The 5689-nt window shown below is 39.8% G+C and overlaps 1 pseudogene; it reads right to left on the bottom strand.

The window, feature by feature from the left end:
• Nucleotides 1–899: 899 nt before the first annotated feature.
• LOC150060132 (large ribosomal subunit protein eL39-like) lies at nt 900–4872 on the bottom strand (annotated as a pseudogene).
• Nucleotides 4873–5689: the final 817 nt, after the last annotated feature.

Here is a 5689-nt window from a genome sequence, read left to right as displayed (position 1 = left end):
GTTCCCATTTCCCTCCCCTACCCCCTCCTAATCATGTGTGTCTTTAATCTAAACTGGCCCTGAAGTATTTATAGCCCCGGGTTTATCCATATGGGATGAACAGATACAATTTTTTTTTTGTATTAGCCTTGGGGCTTGGACTCAAGACCTGGATACTGTCCCTGAGGTTCTTTTGCTTAAGTCTAGAGCTCTACTACTAGAATAACAGCTCTACGTCTGGCTTTTTATTGCTGCTGCTGCTGCTGCTACTGCTGCTGCTGTTTTTGTTGTTGTTATTGTTAGGTAGTTAGAAGTAAAAGTCTCATATACTTTCCTTCCCGAGCTGCCTCAGCTCTCAACTTCCTGAGTAGTTAGAATCACAGAAGTAAGCCACTGATGTCTGGCCACATTTAAAATTTTTTCATAGAGGCCGGGAGTTTGGCCTAGTGATAGAATGCTTGCCTAGCATGCACAAAGACCCGGGTTCGATTCTTCGGTACCACATACATAGCAAAAAGCCAGAAGTGGTGCTGAGGCTCAAGTGGTAGAGCTCTAGCCTTTAGAAAGTCCAAGGACAGTGCTCAGGCCCTGAGCCCAAGCCCAGGATTGGCAAAAAATAAATAAATAAAATTTTTTTTCGTAGAAAATATCAGACATTTCATTATAAGCTTTCATCCTAGGTCCCTGGTATGATATTATTTTATACATGATTTATTATTGTTATTCTTATTATCACTACTCTAAATGCGCTGTCTGATTTCTTTTTCTTTTATTGTTTTGAAAAGGATTTGCATATTTATTCATTTAAGACAACCAAAGACAAATCAGTTTCCTGATTTAAAATGCCCAGCTGTCCAATCAGTATCATCATCTTCAGCTTAATTCAGTGGCCATGATAGAGCACAGAAGTGTGTACCACCTCACAGGCCTTGTAGGCCCAGCTTGCTGCTCCTCCAGTGGCTTCTCTTTGGGTTGTGTATGATTTTGTCCCAGTGTTCATCCAAATTCTTTGGGGAATGTGATTATTTTGCATTTGCTTCTTGATCAGGAATCTCTTGATTCTGAATGTCTTGGGAGGAGGCCTGGTAAGAAGCTGGCCCAAATGCATTCACACGGATGTGAGACAAAAGCTACCTAGCTCAAAATGGGATTTTGAAACTACATCATCCCCCAAGCATATAAAATGAGAGACATAGGCCAATTAACCAATGAACCTTATCTGCATTGTGACCAGTCTTTCTCCATCTATACTTACATCATCTGTGTTTTCATATTTTATCAAATATATTACTTTTTGGATTTCTTTTTTCAGAGCCATCTATGAAAGGAATTTCTAACCTTCAAATAACTTAGCATTTGATGTCATGAAATGAATTGCATGCTTGCATGTCCAGCATCTCTGTGTGATTCTAATATGTCTTTACTCTACTGTAGATTATGTGTTGATAGCTGTTATTTATAAAGTTTCCTATTTTAGCAATAAAGGAAAATTGCAAATTTCACTAAAATATGTTTCATCTATAGGAAGATATTGTTGATTACACTGGCTAATTTGGGGACTCAATAGTAAAGAAAATAAGTATAGACACGAAGACATATGCAGAAACCTACAGCATAGCTTAAATAAACTTGGGCATTTTATTTTTGGTTATAATGATATAATTTTGATTTTTAAGGTATTTTTGGTTAATGTTGGTCATGCCTCGACCTACAAAAAATTATATTTTCTCCATGAATAAAATTTTATTTAGTCATAAATAAAAGGGGGACACAAAACTCCACTAGATTTCTAATGAAATGCTTGTCATTCATCACTATTTGATATGAGCTGTTTTATATTCTGATTATGTTGCCACTATAAAATGAACAAAGAGTAACATGGAATTTGATAAAGACAAGAAAACTTTTATTAAACTTTTACCACAGTAAGATAAATTATTCATGCAATTGCATGAATAATGGTATCCATGCTGATTAAATCAGCTAAGAGGAGGCAAAATATTCACGTGCATGGCATGAGTTCCATTTTCAAACAGTTCTGAAATGAAAATGTAATATAAAACAACCCAGTAGTTGGTCCCCCAAAATGGAAAGAAAAAATGTGGAATACTGTATTAATTCAAAAGAGGAGGGAAAAGTTTAAGGCACTTGTACTTCTGAAATCTGTGAGCAGAAGGAATTTTCAAAGACAGAGGGAAAAAAATAATCCAAGACTTCAAAGGAATTTAATGAAAGAAAGAAATTGCAAAGTGCAAGAGAGACAGATGTAGGGCTTAGTGGAGGGAGAGAATGGGTATTTATCCAATGAACCATTCATAGCGTATCCTGTCTGGAGCTTGAATAAAAATAAAATTCTCTGCAAACTGATGCTGTTGGGAACATGCCAACATTTGGGGACGAGCTGAGAAAGGAGCCATTGCTGTACCAAGGTATCTCCCATTTTGCCTCTGACACCTGTTTTAAGATTTGTGACTATCACTTGTCCTTTCATCAAGAAGCTTGCAGAACGGAGTGTCAGAGTTCAGACTTCTCTTTCCGCATCACTGAGCACATGAAATGGAGGAGAAATCCCCTGCCACCCACAGAATTCCAAAGAGCAGAGCTATAAAGCAGCAGAACACACTGGCAAAGTGGGAGGAAAGGCAAAAGATATGAGAAGTGAGCAGAGCGAGGAGAAAGTGGGGAGGGAATAAAGAAGCATGGGGTGGGGACAGGGGATGGGGCAGGAGACTGAGCAAAACAGTAAGCTTCTTTCCCAGTGATGAGCAGAGCCACTTTCAGGAAGGTTCTTCACCACCAGCCTTAGTCATTGCATCTGGGCCCAAAATGAAAGGACCAAGAGGGGGTTCAGCTCACTCCTGTCCTGATTGGTCAGTTTCTGCTATCCTGATTGATCAGCCTGTGACATGCTACCTGCTCCATCAAATGAAGATTACCTTTATTTTGAAGTCAAGGTGGTTAGCGAGCACTAACAAATAAATACTCACTCCACCAAGGCTAACTCTGTTTCTCCTGCATTCCCCCTTTGTATTTCTGCCTTCCCTTTCCTTATTTTTCTTCTTTTCTGACTCAAACGTTTGACCTCCCAAGGCATCTGTGAGCCTTCGAGGCCTGTTAGGTCAAAGGAGTAAAGCCAGGAAGGTACCCACAGAGCGCTCATGAACCCGTTTATTCCTTAGGAGACAAATATTGTAAAGTATATTCTTAGTGTTGTCATAAACTCTTGGAATAAGATTTTGACTTGTTACCATAGGCCTTTCCTGTCTGGTTCTCAGGGAGATGCTTTCTTTTGACAGTCAAGTAACAACCAGTTCAGCTTTCCAACAGCATCCCTAGTAAGTGTCTATATATGGTATAAAGCTTTTCTGTCTTCCAGTTGTCAGGCATTCCCAGGAACCGCAGCTCAGTGACCACACCCACCAACTACTTTAATCCCAGGCTTAACACCATTCATTTCATTCGTTTTGTAAATCCCCAGACACAAAGTTATCATATTTAATGAAGCAATAGAAGATTTGTGAGCTAAGAAAAGGGACTTATAAACACATTTTGAACTTTATTGGCAACTATACCGCTGAAACCATTCAATAGGTCCAAGGCAGGAAAAGACATGTTTCATTTCCCACTTCCCAGTCAATATACCAGCTGTTGAACATTATCGGAAAGTTTAGATCTTTGTGTGTGGCAAAAGAAGAATTTAGGCAGGATGTGAACATGAGTAAAAATGATAGAAACGTTGATTAGAAGGGAAATACGACAGAGAAAGAAAGCATATGGCATAGAAAAATAAAGAGAATATGGCAGTTCAGTTTATCTCTGCCATCTTGGGCGCTCTTGTGCTACAGAGCTTGGCCTTGGCTTACATAGTGAGAGTTGGATGTCTTTCTGATTGGTGGGATTTTTTCCCCCTGTTTCCTATAAGGTTGTGATACCAAAGATTTACTGTCCTATTTCCTATTTCCTCACTTTCTTTTCCTGTAGTCCCGTTTCCATTTCTTTGTCAGCCAGATCTTGGTTTACCAGTTTAAAACTGTCATGGGCCTTAGTTCCTTGATTGACTTGTCTGTCTTTTTTTCTTTCTTTCTTTCCTTCTTTCTTTTTCTTTCTTTCCCTCCCTCCCTCCCTTCTTTCCCTCCTTCCTTCCCCCCTCTCTCTTTCTGTCTCTCTTTCTTTCTCTCCTTCCTTCCTTCCTTCCTTCCTTCCTTCCTTCCTTCCTTCCTTCCTTCCTTCCTTCCTTCTTTCCTTTATTCTTTCATTTTCTCATTCTTTTCCTCCTTCCTACTCTCTTTCTCTTTCCCTTCTCCCACCCAGGACTGGGGCTTGGACTTAGAACCTGAATGTTGGTCCTCTACAACTTGAGTTACGGCTCCACCTTCAGCTTTTTGCTGTTTGATTGAAGATAAGAGTCTCACGAACATCTATCTGGGCTAGCTGGAAACCGTGCTCCTCATAGCACAACTTCCTAAGTAGCTAGAATTGCAGATGTGAGTCTCAGATGCTCAGCTTGGCTGATTTTTTTTTTGTTTGTTTGTTAACCTGTTTCACTGTCTTTCTTAGATTTCTTCTGGTTTCTCCTCTTTCTTCTAATCACTGTCACAGTATGGTGGTTCTCAATCTTGGTTTATGGTTCCTTTCTTAGATTGTCTTCTTTGGGAGCATAGTCCCAAGCCTCTATATTTGAATCTAATAGAGAAGTTAAAAAAATGGCTACTCTAGTGATCTCACCAGTGTCATTGCACTATCTCAAAAGGCAACCATTACTTAAAAGCAAACACACAATATCTTCATTAAAGTGGAATAATAGAACCCACTAAAGATTGTTTTAAAAAAGAGGTGATATAGGAAAGAATAATAAGGATGAATATGATCAAAGAACACTATGTGTGTGCGCATGGAAATCTAAAGCTCCTTTGTACAATTAGCACACCCCAATTAAAATAAAACAGAATGCCCATTTAGATGTATGGGCATTTGGGCATTACACAGTCGGGGCTTCCCCAAGGCAGTGCTTTAAATATTTATTATATGTGTATTTATTATTATAAATAGACTCTCTCTCTCTTTCCCTCTCGTTCTCTCGTTCTCTCCCTCTCTCCCTCTTCCCCCCCCCCTCTCTTTCTCTCTCATAATGGGGTCTGAACTCAGGCTTGATGTCTTTGCTTGGCTTTTTCTCTCAAGGCTTGCATTTTACACTGGAGCCATACCTTCCCTTCTAGCATTTTGTAGGTTAATTGGAGGTAAGACTCACATGGACAGTTTTTCCTAGGCTCGTTTTGAAACAGAATCCTCCTGACTAGCTAGGATCATAGTTATGATCACCCAATACCTCCCTATCTGCTGGGTTTTTAAAAGGCTCAGCAAAGTAGCCTTTCTCACACATTAGCTATGCACCAAAGATATATTTCAATTCAACCCTTTGGGCCTCTGAAAGTTGGAAAATCTTTAGATGCAATCTTTTTCCTTTTTTTTTTTAACCAGTTGTGGGGCTTGAACTCAGGGCCTGAGCACTGTCCTTGGAGTTTTTCTCAAAGTTAGAGTTCTATCCTTGAGCCACAGCACCACTTCCAGCTTTTTTCTCTGTATGGGGTGCTGAGGAATCAAACCTGGGTCTTTATGCATGGTAGGGAAGCACTCTACCACTAGGCCAAACCCCCGGCCCAATCTTTTTCCTTTTTTTGTTGCCAGTTCTGGAGCGTAAACTCAGGGCCTG

Source organism: Megascapheus bottae, chromosome 8, assembly GCF_031878675.1.
Source record: "Megascapheus bottae isolate mThoBot1 chromosome 8, mThoBot2.hap1, whole genome shotgun sequence".
NCBI classification, from domain to species: Eukaryota; Metazoa; Chordata; class Mammalia; order Rodentia; family Geomyidae; genus Megascapheus; species Megascapheus bottae.
This window is presented reverse-complemented; position numbering and strand designations above follow the sequence as displayed.